A 15,630-nucleotide genomic window follows, 5' to 3' on the forward strand; every position below is an offset into this window, starting at 1 on the left:
GTTTTAACATTTGGATGAAAAAAGTGTTTTAAAATGCATTTTACAGGCGTACAGCTGCTTTCCAATCATTAGTTTTGAAAAAATCGAGGTATAGACGGATTTTTTTTTCGCAAAAAAAAAACTTTTCGTGTTACTGTACATTGGTACTTCATGAAAATTTAAAATGTTTTCAAAGGAGTTCAAACATGCTAAATATGATTACAAACGCGGGAAAATGTTCAGAAGTTCTTGTGGTGAAAACAGGTCACTGCTGCCTTCATCCGTTGATGCTGGTTGGTTTCCCCTCGGTTGCTGACTGAAGCCAGGAGGTGTTGTATTCTCTGCAACTTTTTGCCGCTGATTCAACGGCAATGGCTGCAGATTTGGAACCGCTCGAACAGATCCCGTTTCTGGTGACGCCAAAGCAGGAAAATCCACGTCCGTGAATGCTGGTGGTGTTTTGCGACGATTTGGTTGCTGCCACGTCGTTGCTCAGCTCAGCTCGTTTTGGGCAGCTCCGATTCTTAGTCGAATGGTTGCCACCACAGTTGAAGCATTTGGCTTCGACGTTCTCGTTGGTTGTGTTGCAAGCTTGAGTTTTGTGCTCACCTCCGCAGGGTGTACAACGACCCTTGTTGGAACAGTTCCTTCCACCATGCCCAAACTGCAAGCAGTTCGAACATTGCGTCACGTCACGGTGCACTGGACGATAACGTTCCCAAGTCACGATGAACCCCCACAGTTGGTCACGATACTTGATGTCCTGTGTTGTGTCTCGTCATCTTGACTTCTTCCTTCTCGCTCACGTCCACAGGAGGGTAGCGAACTGGTTTCCAGACGAATTTTGAGCGTCCTTGCTCAACTGCCTGGCTTTGCAGTTAGCGCATCGGCATTCTTTAACTACTTCAAATCTGCCGATCCTGCTGGTGAGGACCGCCTCATTTTCATGCCGTTAGGCACTTTTTTGGTGTTTGAGGGACGCACGTCTGACTCGCTACTCTGCTAATCGCAGACTCTCTTTTTGAAATGTTAGTTTAAAGTGTTCTTAGATTTGGATAAATCTAGAGTAAATCTGCATTTCAACCGATCTACTACAGGTTTACTAGGCAGCTAGATTGAAATGAAACTTAACTCAAGAAAAAAAATGTTGATAAGTAAAGTAAGTTTTTTCCGAGATTTGAACCCCGATATATCACTCGGTCTGTTATTTTGATAGTTTTCATAAAATCGTTAATAAATGGACACAAATTTTGTTTCAATTTGGTTCATAACACTTTTCGTGATTTCCAGAAAATTAATCAACCATTCCAACTGTCCCAAGCCATTAGCATCGCAAATCCACCAGAACGTTCCAGCGGACAAAATATCCCCGACAGGACGGTGTCACAGTGGTTCCATCTGCCATCATATTTCACACCGAGAGTCTATCAGAACTTGTCACAGTCGCAGCAGCAGGAAAAACAAGGACGCGCGAGCTCTCCAGAATCCATCCGTCCAACCAAGAGAAGAAAAGCACTTCCGGGATGCAATCGGTCTCATTTTTTTTTTGTTCCCTCCCACTTCCGGAGTCACGTAGTCCTGGAAAAGCGTGATTTATTGCCTTTATTCTTTCGGGGGTTTTTCTTCAGCGGTTCTTGCGGTTGGCGTCACGCTGATTGAAATTTATTACACGATCATCTCCAATTATTCCGATAACGACAACCCCACCCTGCACCGCTGTTTGTTGTTTTGCTTGCAAAACATTAGCAAATGTTTTTGTTTTGTGATGTCTCGAAATTTACGTTTATAAATGATAACCTTTCAGGTTTCGGGCACCATTAGAGTGGCGGGGATATTCCGTGTGAGAAAATGGCATGGGCCACTAATGTGACAGCAAATAAGATAAATCATAGCGTTTCCACTTTGAAAATGATAATTCAATGTAGTTTTTTGTAAAAAATATTCGAGATCTTAAAGTTTTTGACTTCTAACATCTATCTTATTCAATTAAATCCTATTTCTTTTAAATTCTTTTAGTCCCTTTTGAAATATTAATCACCCACCACTCCAAGCCACGTGAAACAGAGGGAAAAGTGGTTCATCTCGTTATCGGCAGCGAAAATGTATGACAGTCTCACAGTGACCAAGTATAGCTGGAACAAATGGTGAAAACAAAAAAAAAGAAAGCAGGGAGCATCTCGCCAGCAAAAGGAACGAGACAAGCCATAAATAAAATCACTTTTGACAGCTGCGATGGCCCCAATGCACTGGTGGACAGCGGTTCGATGGAGTCTGGCAAGTCAAAAACAAGGACTTGGATATGACTGTAACTGGCAGGTCGATGAAAGCAATCGCTTAATTGATGGATATTAAAATTATAAATAAATCCAAATATAAAAAAATCAAATTGAGGAAAAGGGGTTTGCGAAGTATTGATCTCCAAATCCGATATTTTTGCTTACCAATCCAAAGAACGGGGGATCGAACCCCGACTCGAGCGACTTTGATTTTTCGTTCATGTTCAGAGTTTCAAGATTTATATTTCCTATACTTTCTCGTTGGGAGCAGTTGGGAATCGAACCCAGGACCATTCGCTTACAAAGCGAACACCGTGACCAGTCAGCCACGGCCGCTCCTACCATGTGATCCAGCTCAGTACATGTGTAAAAAATAGAAATCATGCTGAAAGTCTTACCAGTTGAAAAATATTTGAAAAATAAATAAAAATTATATCAATATCATCCAGGTTTATGGTATCTTTTTAAAATCGCTTTTTTTAAACATATACTGTAAACCGGGGTGACTTTGATAGGATTTCAATTTGTTTTTGGAATATTTTCCAACAGGTAAGGTTTTTCTCACACACAAACCACACAAAGTTCATGCAATACATTGAAAAAAAAAATTTCAAAGATGTTAAAAAAAAAAATTACGTTAACAATTCCGGGGTGACTTTGAAAGTCTTAGTTTTTCTTGTTAAAATCATATTCAAGATGTTCTAGCTTTATTTGCACATTAAATGTACCATCACTATCGTAGCTGATATAGTTTTTGAGAAAAAAAATCAATGTTAACATTTAGTTAATTAAGTTAATAAGATTTTAAACAAAATACATATAAATTTTACGTAAAATTGTTAAAAAGTCGGAATTTTGCCTGAAATTTCTTATAACTAGTTTTGTATACAACATTATAGATTTATATTGCATTTTATTCTGAATCTGAATCACGAATTTGCACGAATCACTAGTTTTACATGAAATTTGTTCAACTGAAATTTCCTATGAATTTGGAGATATTTTTTAATTGTGTTCCAAAAACACATATTATGTATTATTTACAAACTTATTGAACCTTCCCCTAGTGGAAAATTGTAAAAAAAAATCCAAAAATGCATTCCGCTTTCCGATTCAAAATCATGTTTATTGAGAAAACCATGACACTTTGCGAAGTTTAAAATATTGACTTTCATCAACATTTTCTTAACCATATTTAGCTAACTTTTTAAACTTTTCAAAATTGCATGAAATAGTAGTTTATGCAACAAGTTGCAAAAAGAGGATTTTTTCAGCACGAGTCGTACGTACAACGAGGTTCACCGAGTTGGATAAATACGAAGAGTGCTGAAAAAATCAACTTTTGCAACGAGTTCCATACAAAGTTTTTTGCAATTCCAAAAAACACACACTGAGTGAAATTTCATGTCAAATTTTCATGTTTTTTGTCAATAAATCGTTTAAATCAAAAAAATGTTGAAAAGTGTTATTTTTCGAAACAAGTGCTGAAAAATTCAACATTTCAGCACCCATTTGAGTGCTGAAAAGTAGAACTTTTTAGCATTTATTTTGAAAAGTGTTGCTATTCGATTCTGTTATTTTTGGTACAGAAAAGTAGGCTATTTCGTCGTTCAAGAATGACAGGAAAAGTAAATAGTTTCACGACGGAATTGCAAAAAGTTTTTTTAGGTACTCTACCACGGTCAGTATGATTCTAAATCATTCCGTACGTATTTTAATTGCACTCTTCATTTTGCGGCTATCAAAGTCACCTCGTTTAAGGTATTTTTCAACAGAAAAAAATAAGTTAAAAAAAGGAAAACCAGAAGAGTCAAATTTCGAATTTATTTTCCTTGGCTAGTGTGCTAGTTAGTAGTTTAAAAATATGTGGAATATTACTTAACACCGTAGCCCTTAGATTCTCCGTTTTTAAAGATCGTTTAATGGTTGGATAAAAAGTTATTTTATTTTTCATTTGAAATAACAGCTGCTGTTGATTTGTAGAAATTGAAAATAACGAAAAATTTTATGACATTTGTTATTTTATTGCTGCAATTTTAATAATTTATGAAAACCCCAAACAAGAAAAAGTAACGTGGCTACTTTTTGACTGTTTATTTACAAGCTTCAGACAAACCTGTCACGATCTGATGGTGTTCGGTCTTCGTATCTCATATTGTTAATATTCAAAATAGGGAATTGCATGGAACCATAAAACAACGAATTTGAAGAATTTATTAAAAACAATAAATAGTTTTTGTCAAGTCAGAGAAAATGCAAGGAATTTTTTATTGGGATTTGAATCGACAAATAAACGAAGTTGACTTTACAGTTGTCGGCCACTTTTGCCAGTACCAACCACTAGTGTCTTCCTTTTAACTACAACAAGGGTGACCAAAGTATGGCTCGCGGGGTGATTTTTTGTGGCCCCCGGACCCCCCGAGCAGACGGTAATAACTAAATTCATGCCATTTCAATAACAAATACTTTTAAAATAACAAAAAGTGTTATGGAATCTTCTTGCAAAATCCATTTTTGCATAAGACTTTAATAACAATTTATGTTATCATAACAAAATTTGTTATTGGTCTGATACTGGTTGAGAGCCAAAACAACTTGGGAATAACATTTTTTGTTATGGAAGAATACCTCCAACCGTTATTGGGATTATCGTATTAGTCGTAAAATAACAAAAAATAATAACAAAGATTTGTTCGAAGAATAACTCAAAATGTTATTAGTCTGTAATTCCAATAACAATCCAATAACAAAAAAATCATAACGGCGAATAACAAATCCTGTTATGAATAACAGAAAATGTTCCCAAATTATTTCCGTCTGCTCGGGCCATTTTGAATGATCATGTAAAATGGCTCATTGACACATCTGTAAAGATATTTGGTAATTCCTCAAAATCAAGGTTTAGTTTAAGTATTTAAAAAAAATAAAATGTTAGCAAAAAAGTGGAGGATCAAAATCAACCCTTCCAAGACGCAAGCCATCTTCTTTACGCGCCGAAGAGCGCCCAAGTACCTCCCGAGTTCCAAGGTCAAAGTCTGCGGCTTGGAGGTGGACTGGTCCAAAGAGGCCAAGTATCTAGGCCTTGCCCTAGACACCGGGCTTCGCTACGACAAGCACATCGACCAGACGCTCAAAAGTGCAAAACCTGACGAAGGCTCTCTACTCGCTGGTGAACCGACGCTCCCGATTACAACTCCACAACAAACTGTTGCTGTACAAGTGCGTTTTCCGTGCAGTCCTGACGTACGGATCTCCAACGTGGAAAACCTGCGCAGCTACCCACTGCAAAAAGCTTCAAAGGATGCAGAATAAATTGCTGAAGATGATCTACAACCTCGATCCGTGGCACCCCACCGATGATCTCCACCAGCTTGCCGAACTGGAGACGATCGACCAGTTTATCGATCGCTTGTTCCAGTTCCGGACCAGCTGCCAGATGTCGGACAACCCACTGATAGAAGCCATCCTTCCCCTTTAATGAAGCGGAACTCAACCCCACCACTCGTCTGTGATATTAGTTTTAAGGAACCCCACGTTTCGATCTCACTAGGATTTTTTGCCAAATTTTCCCTAGTTTTTGTTTAATTGCATTCGAAGAACCTTCTGTTACCAAGCGGTTATTGAAAAGGAAATAGTTGCAAGGAACACCAAATCTCTATGAACCAGTCATTCACACAAGTTGTAAAATTGTTATTTCGGTAAATAAAATGAATTGAAAATTGAAGGGTGAAAAAAAAAAATGTTAGCAAAACTAAAGTGTATTCAAGTAATCACCATTGATTATTTTTCGTTATATTGGTGAAATTAGGATGGTTTTTGATCAAAAAATAGTCAATAACCCCTAAACCTTGACCAGATCGTGTTACAACAATGTTGTATAACCTGATTTCAATGTTTGTTGAGGCAAGAACCAAGCATGAACATAATATTTCTCTCTCTCTTGTCAATTCTTTGGGTTTGTTGATTTTAGTAAATTTGAAAAGATTGATTAGATGTTTTCAACAAAATTGTAGGAATTTTTTTTTCTATGATGGCAAAATATTCAAAAATACCTAAAAAACTTCAACTCTTGAGTTTTTTTAATAGGTCCTATTAAAGGCATGCTTATGGAAAATTAAACGAGCTTTCCGGTAAAAATATATACGAGACGGAAAAACCAAGTCTGTCATATGGAAATTGCCAAAAACCACCAAAAATCCCGTTTCTTCAATATTTAAATTTTTTAAACCACTATTTCTTCCCAAGGATTGGACATAGGACAATGGTCAATATTGAGACTTTTATGTAGAATTGTCTGGAGAATCGATTCCCACTACCGGTTTTCAAAAATTTTGACGTTTAGACCTCTTTTCAAAAAACAGTTTTAGTAAATGATTTTTGTATTTTTTTAGGAGAGACATACCATCCTGCATTTTTCGTCAGTGCTTTGGTTATATTTCAGGCTATTTCCTCAAAAATTTTGAACGAAAAAAAATCGTGACATGACCTTTAAATTTATGTTTGAGACTTAAAAATCCAAAAATCTCATAGATGTGGCGTGTATTTTTGTTTCAGTGTATTTTTTCAGAAAGCCCGTCCAATTTCCTGCAAGTATGTCTTTGACCACTATTTGATACGAAGCAACGGCTTCGAGATACAGTAATTTTTAAATTACAAATTACAAAAATGTTTAAATACCTTACGCCCTTCTCAAATGTTATTTTCGAGTACTATTGGCTCCATATACACAAAAATGGCTTATATAGGCCTAGGATAACATGTCTACAAAGTTTCATTGAAATCGGAGAGGGTCGGGTACAAAAGTACCAGAAAAAATCATGATTTGAGCTGGAATTGCTCAAAAATAAAATTGGGCTCCAAATCGATTCCAGGCCATTTTACATCAATCAGTGAAATTACTCACATGAATGTAGAATAATGAAGGTAATTATAAGGATGATTACACAATAATTAAAAACCTACTTACCAAACTCTCCATAACCATTAAAACCCAAAAAAAAGCAAACTTCAGCAAAGAGGAACCCTTGATGCCACGTTCCTTTTTTCAGCGGAAAAAAGATGTAAACCCCCTCGTTGTGGCTTGTTTGTGCGCTTGTTATTCAAATTGATTTACGAAAAAAAGCACTGATAGGCTTTCGTTTACCATCACTCCACGCCAACGCCGTCAGTGTAATCCATTTATCGTATCGAAAAAAAAAACAATAACCACACCAAAAGCACCGCGCTTCGAAATTGTTCGCAGTATCACAGCTCGGAAATCGGCCCATAATTTTAAAAAAAAAATAAAATTTTACTTACGATGTAATCCCGTGGATGGTTGGTTAATTGTTAAGCAGATGTTGGTTCAAAATTAATCCTCCCGGGCAGACTGTATCAACATAATTCGTGCCATTTCAATAACAAATACTGTTAAAATAACAAAAAGTGTTATGGAATCTTCTTGAAAAATTTATGCATAAGGGTTTAATAACACTTTATGTTGTCATAACCAAATTTGTTATTGGTCTGACATTCGTTGATAGCCAAAACAACTTTGGAATAACATTTTTTGTTATGGAAGAATACCTCCAACTGTTATTGGGGTGATCGGATTAGTTGTTAAAATAACAAAAAATAATAATAAAGATTTGTTCGAAGAATAACTAAAAATGTTATTAGTGTGTTATTACAATAACAATCCAATAACACAAATATCATAACGACGAATAACAAATTTTGTTATAAATAACATAAAATGTTATTGGCCTAGTATTTTCAAATATCAAAAAATGTTATTCCCAAGTTATTACCGTCTGCTCGGGCTGTCCGAAAGAGCGGTAACTTCCAGAGGTGTTGGCCACTTAATTAATAACAAAATTAATATAAAAATAGTGACATGGTAGAAGCTTTGTTTAAAATAATTTGGATTTCCCGAGCAGACGGTAATAAAAAAAATCCATGCCATTTCAATAACAAATACTGTTAAAATAACAAAAAAATTAATGGAATATTCTTGCAAAATCCATCTTTGCATAAGAGTTTAATAACATTTTATGATATCATAACAAAATTTGTTATTGGTCTGAAATTGGTTGAAATCAAAACCAAATTGGGAATAATATTTTTTGCGATGGAAGAATAACTGGAACTGTTATTGGGATGATCGGATTAGTTTATAAAATAACAAAAAATAATAACAAAGATTTGTTCGAAGAATAAGCAAAAATGTGATTAGTCTGATATTACAATAACAATTGAATAACGAAAAAATTATAACGACGAATCAAATGTTATTGGCCTAGTATTGTCAAATATCACAAAATGTTATTCCCACGTGATTTCCGTCTGCTCGGGATTACACAATCTAATTGAAGTTTTTGTCCTTTGGTCCTGGTTGAATTTGGTTTCGATTTGATACTTGATTATAGATTTTTTGTATTTTAACAAGCGTTGGTCATAAATTACACGGTCTTAACATCGGGAAGTTTAAAAACAACTGATCAAAGCGAAACTCCAAACTTTTTCACGAGCTAAGGACTGTCAGTGTTAAACATATGCAAACAAGGTTTAATCCCATCAAATCCCCCAATCGCTCGGAAAACTCTCGCTCATCAGTTTAACTTGGTCGTGCACTCAAAATTTAATTTAACCTTTCACCGCGAAGAACAAACAGCGGAAAAATAATTAACTGTGTTGCCTGTCCACATTCTTTATCCATTCGACGTCAATAAGCCAGATATAATCGTATTAACATATTTCACGCAGGTTTGACAGCGCCATTGTTTCGGACCACCCTGTCGTGGTGGGGTGGAGCTAATTAAGTGAAATCGGGAACACGTGCTATTGAAAATTTTGGAAAAAATATTCAACTACTTATGCTGAATGGAGCAGATGGAGTATTGACGTAACCTAGTATTTTTTACGGACACAATACGTGAAAGGATATCAAAATTGTTGAATGGGAAGGAACAGCAATAATTGTGCTGCAGCCATCCGGAAAATTGATCCCTTTTGTTTTCTGCTCGATTGAGCGTTGGCTGAGTGGGTTCGGTCAACTTACTGACGTTTGATGGACTTTTATGATAATTACCACAATTAATTAATTGCGCATTTTTATTAAAACAGCCTTGTTATAAGGTGGGTATTTATCAAATGTCTAGTTTCTAAATGATTACAGCAGTTTAACCAATCTTATATGCTGCAGGTGAATCATTTTTTACTTATACTCCAACGTACCAAATCTATATCATATACACAGAAAAAAATATTTCTGTAAATTTACATTATTTATCATGTGCCAAAAGGTATCATGATAAATGATGTATATTTACATTAGGTTCATTGGAAATTTACATTAGATTCACTGGAAATTTACATTAGTTTTGAAAATTTACATAAGTTTTGAAATTTACATTAGTTCAAATCAACTAATACTGATTGGCCAATGGGAATGAGAAGCTCAACTTGGATTTCAGTAGGAAAAGGGTGTGGCCTATGTTCTATTTTAAAATGAGTGAAGCGGGCAGCAAAAGGAAATTATGATTTTAAAAAGTTGTTTCACAGGTAGGGGACGCTTTCTCGTCGACGGCCAAGTGGAACAACGCTGGACTGGAATCGAACGGACGACGGGTAGGATGTTCGGTGTTACTGCTGCTACCCGCTGCCGACTGAGCCATCTTTGCATTTTATAAACGAGCGTCTAAAGAATCAATTTGTTCAGGTCGAGGCTCAGGCAGTGGGCCGGCGAAGTATGAGAGCGGTAGAAAGAGAACCAAATATAACTATTTTTAGTTCGGGTAGTTTTGAAGTCAACGTTTGGCAGAAATACATTGGATATATGATTTACATTAAATAGGAATTTACAGGAAGCCGAAAACGGGTAGAAATTCATCAGATTTGAGTTTCCATGCTCAACGTTTCCATTAGATTCAAGATTTACATTAGATTTAGATTTACATTGGAGTAATTTCCATGACTTTTCACTCTTTACATCATATTTCAACATTACATTGAGTGAGTTTACATAAAAAAACAGTAATTACGTACTGTGTAAATTTGCATATTTTAGTATCATTTAAAAAAAACATAATAATTATTTATTTTGCGATTCCATTATGATACTAATACAGTAGTTGTTCGGTAACTGGGCTGAAAACGTAGCCCAGTCACCGAATGCTGCTCGTTAACTGGGCTGAACAAAAAATAACGAGGGGAATTCCAGATGAAATATAAAAATAAAAGTTACTCAAATTTATTCACAATGCTTACTTTTCATTTTTCTTTAATTGTAACTTGAAATTAAACAAAAGTTTGAAAAAAGTTTTTTTATTTATTGAATATGATTTTTGCATCCATTAACCCCTCGGTCATTTTGGTTTGTTTTGGTTTTTTGACGTTTGTCTGCTTTTTAACTGGGCTACGGCCCAGTTATCGAGCGCCCAGTTAAAAAGCAGCCCAGTTAAACAACGCCCAGTTATCGAACAACTACTGTATTAATGCTGTCGTTTTCAGAACTCTTCAACGCCCAAATTAACTTCCTTTTGCAACTTGTGACATCAACTATACTATGTTAACTAAACAAATAAAGTGAAAAACTTAAAACACACTTCAGACACATACAAACGGGTCATTCTTCGCCAACTCACACAGCAGTTGTCCCGATCCCCCTTCAATTTCCTTGAAACTTTGCTCTAAGGGGTAATGTTGGTATCTGATTACGAGTCCGAGGTCAATTTTTCGATGTCTCGTGAAGGTGGGGCGGTTAACCCCCTTCCATTTTCCAGAATTTTTACTCAAACGCGTTTTTCTGTGATGTGAGAGCTCGAAACCGTGAAGGGATAGAAATTTGTTTAAAATTGAACGCCCGATTTGATTGCGTGCTCAAAATTCCGAAAAAAAGGCTCGTTCATGAAAAAAGTCTAAAAATTAGTTTTAAAATCGCTGGCATTGCTAGTTATTCAACAAAAAAAAGTCGAGACACCGGTCATACAATTTTGGCTGCTGTCCATACAGAAATGGTACGTAAATATTCAAACAGCTGTAACTTTTGAGTCAATTTTCTGAGCACTATTGAGAAAAAGAAGGTACGCGGAAAAATGGCCGATTTTTTAATTAACTTTTTTTTCACAAAATACGTATTTTTTATTTTCGAACTTTTGAGCCTTAGAGAAAAATGGTCATGAAATCTGCCGCCGAGTTATTGCCAATTTTGCACCTTACTCGACGCACAGCCACAAAATATTCACAGTCCACCCGCTTGCCGTCGGTGGTGAGTGTCTAGGACAGGCCTGTCCAACGTCCGGCCCGTGAAGCCATTTCATCCGGCGACGGCTTTTTCAAAATAGTTCCATGACCGGCCCTTAAGGCTGTTCATGACATATTAAATAAACAAATTGATTGTCTGAATGAAAAAAAATAAGCTTGAGATCAATTTTTAACACATCATAACAATATTCTTCATGTTTCAATTTAATTCTTATAATTTCTATATTGATATTTTATTTTAAAAATAAAATGGTGCCAGAAAACAAAATTATCCATTTCGTAAAATTGTGAAATTTTAAAAAAAAAACTTAGATTGTTGTCTAAAAATGTACAAAAAGACACTAAATTTAAATTTCATTCAGTTTTAACTGTGTTTACTTCAAAATGAAGTTTTTTTCTATTTTCTTAAAAAAATAAGTAAGCAAAAACTTATGTGTTTTTCCAGAACAACTTTTCAGTGAAAAAGTTTTTTTTTTTGAAAAAAGCTTTAAAAAGCAAATTATTCATACTGAAAATAGATCGTTGCAAATATTTAGAAAATAAGCATAAGCATAAGCATAGGTGCCCACCCGCAGTTGCTACTCCGTTATTGACCAGGACCTCCAGAAGTTACATCCACGAGCCGTGGAAGATAAGTGGGAGCTATCTTTCCTCGCTTCGCAACTTCTCAAAGGCCCCTATCATGCTGATCAATACCGGCGCCGGCCACGACCAGTGGTAGAGTCACGGGGATGATGATGTGGATGGGAATGTTAGTCCGATACTTGAGTGATAGAGACCGCCCAATCGACTGCATCTCCGACAAAGTATCACATGAGTTTTGAGGGGGTTAGTAGATGGGTATGAGGTCAGGATTCACGAGTGGCAGTGATGTGACCATGAGCATTTTGTTTATCGGTTGAAAATTTGAAATCTTAAGCAGCCGGCTGCGGAAAGATAGATAATTGATTATTTAAAAAGTTTTTTTTTATCGAACGCGTGCCAGCCGAGCAGTATTGCTATGGGCTGGACTTATCAGTATATTTTTACTGTTTTTACAATGTAGATAACGCGAGCAAATTTCAAAAATAGTAAATAAATGACGCTTTACTTTTCATAAAATCGATAGTTTGATGAGTTAATACTAAAACTGCCAGTTGGAATAAATTTTTACGATCATTTACGACGAAAATTATCGCGAAAAAACAGGACTGCGCGTTCCCAGAAGCACTGCACTTATGATGTCATTATTCAATTATAATAACCAATCACCCCAAGCACACAAACAGCGACACAAAAGAAATGAAAATAAGCATGCAAAAACAAGACAGCGCGTCCCCGTGGTCAGCGCACTAATGATGCCATTAGGGGAAAGTGGGGCAAGTGTAACAAGCTAAGGAAATGCTTGTTATAACCCATTAAAAAGTTAAAAAATCTGTCGGATTTTATTATAATCATCTTATTCTAGGTCTTGACTAAGACTTTGTCAGAGCAAGTTTTTAAAAAATCCAGTTTTTTATGTAAAAAATTGATTTTAAAAAAATTGATTTTCCGTACGTTCTACTCAACTAGTGGGGCAAGACGAACAATGCATGAAAAAACATGTTAATTTGCTAACAATTGAACTGTTATCACTTAGATACATCAGATTAGAATGTATTTGAATGGTTTCTTCCATTTTTAGACTAAATAATAATGTTTTACTAAAAAATTTATCGTTTTCACGAAAAAAAATATTATTAAGATGATAAATAGTAAATTTTCATAATATCACTATGTTTTGTATGGACAATTTTTTTAAACAATTGTTTATCAGTTTTTAAGTACTTTCATGTATTTATTTCCCAAAAAAATATGTTGTTGCAGCAATTCGTAATTTGTTCCATACTAAAAATCCATATGGTACACTTGCCCCACCTGAACAAGATTTTTGAAAAGTTCTCAACAAAAATAACCAAAAGTTAAATCATACTCTCTAATAGGTGCAAGTCATTGGTTGGAACACTACTGATCTAGGAAAAATAGCATTTTGATAAAATGAGTCTTAAAACGAACCGTAAGCCTTATTTTGTCCTTTCCAAATATTATAAGAAAACAAAGGTTTTGAAAAAACTTCATTAAATCATATGCCCCGTGGCGTTTACGTCGTTTTGGCGGTTATGTGGTAGTAGAATCAGCTAATTGCATATCTAGCAACAATTCCTCATACTGGAAATAATCAAAATTGTAAAAATTACGGCCGTACGAGCGATTGTTCCTCTTGCCCCGTATGGTCATCTTGCCCCACCTTCCCCTATTTAATTATAATAACCACTCACCCAAGCACACAAACAGCGACACAAAAGAAATGAAAATAAGCATGCAAAAACAAGACAGCGCGTCCCCGTGGTCAGCGCACTAATCATCGTTGCAAATATTTAGAAATTATTGAAAAAATGTCTCAAAATGATATCAGGGAGCAAAAAATATATTTTTCCATAAACTTTGAATTTCTAAGAATAACGAATTGAAAATTATTTGATACATATTTTTTACACTTTTTAAATTTTGCGTGTGTTTAAAATCGTTTTGAAATATTTGAATTTGAAAAACAATGCAAAAAGTTTTTTTTTTTGTAGAGGATATTCGATATTAGTTCCGGCCCGCCACTGCTTCAGAAAAATCAGATCTGGCCCGCAGGGCCAAAAGGTTGGGCACCCCTGAAGTAACGTAAATTACCGTAGTTTTTGAAATTATACAAACCATAGTAAAATTCGATTTATTTTATGCTCAATTTTAAGAGCATTAATTTTTATAGACCAAGTCCACCGAAAAAAAATACAACTTGGTTTTAGCACTACCAGCCTCTATTGCAAGATTCCTTCTCGGATCTAAGCGCTTGAAGCTTGAATTGTGAAATAATCCAAACATGTTTTAAAGCTATCTTCTTTCAACTCTAGGATTTAGATTGCGAGTCCAACGGCCGACTAGTGACTCTACCGAAGCAGGTCTGTTCTTATTTTGTATCTATATCTGCACCTGGACGACTGACATTACCCCTGAGGAAACAAACCTATTGTTACCTACTTATTATTACCTCAAAAGATGACTCTTTTTCATCAAAAACGTTACTAAATCCACCTTTAAGTGGTTGGTGCCTTCCCCACATTCATAAAGTGAATACACTACACAGCATCAAACACATGTATAAATAACACTAAATTTTATCAATATATCTGAGATTCGGCTTCAAAAATGTGTATTATGAACAACACTTAAGTGTTCATAGCTTTTGATAGGGTTGTCAGACCTTCAATCTTTAGGACTCATTCGAAAGGTCTTTTGATTACCCATCTAACGATGGGTCGCATGAAAGATCCGGACAACGTTTTCATCAAAATATCTGAGATCCGGCCTCTGAAAGGTGCATAAATAACACTTAAGTGCTTATAACTTTTGATAGGGTTGTCAGATCTCCAATGTTTTGGACTCGTTGCAAACTTCTTTTTAATACCCTTCTAAAAATGTATAACATGACGGGTTTTCTTACAAAAACCACCCTTTTTACAATCTTCCGGACTTAAGTCAAAATCGTTTTTTAGCATAACTTATGAAGTACTTTTCTAAACTTCATAATATTAACTGGGGTCTTGTGGGACCCCGAGACGGATCGAATAAGACCACTACGGTCCAAATCTGTACTGCCAGTCCGGAGATAATTGTGTGTTTTTCGGTGCACGGACTTACAGACATACAGTATGTAAAAAAAGTATTTACACCCCTTGAGCACTATGCACATTTTGTGATGAAACATGTAAAGAATTTAAAGTTTGACAGGAACCTAGTACTACGTTTTGTTCAGAAACTCATGCCAAACATTTTGCTACAAACAGCTCATGAAAAGATGATTTCTATAAAAAGTTATATAACAAATACTATTACGAAAATAAAAAAGGTGCAAAAAAAGTTTGTACACCTTTCGAAAAATTAACATAAATAATGTTATTTGTTGACAAATCACCATAAATCCAGTCTCCTAACTCCAAATAGGCATCCTTGACTGATTAAAAAAATGATTTGGATTGAATATAAAGTTTACTAACTACTTAGTATAAAAGTTTATATAACTCTGGAAATTCTATATAAAACTTATCTAAACTTAATTTTGCAAACT

Source organism: Culex quinquefasciatus, chromosome 1, assembly GCF_015732765.1.
Source record: "Culex quinquefasciatus strain JHB chromosome 1, VPISU_Cqui_1.0_pri_paternal, whole genome shotgun sequence".
Taxonomy (NCBI): Eukaryota; Metazoa; Arthropoda; class Insecta; order Diptera; family Culicidae; genus Culex; species Culex quinquefasciatus.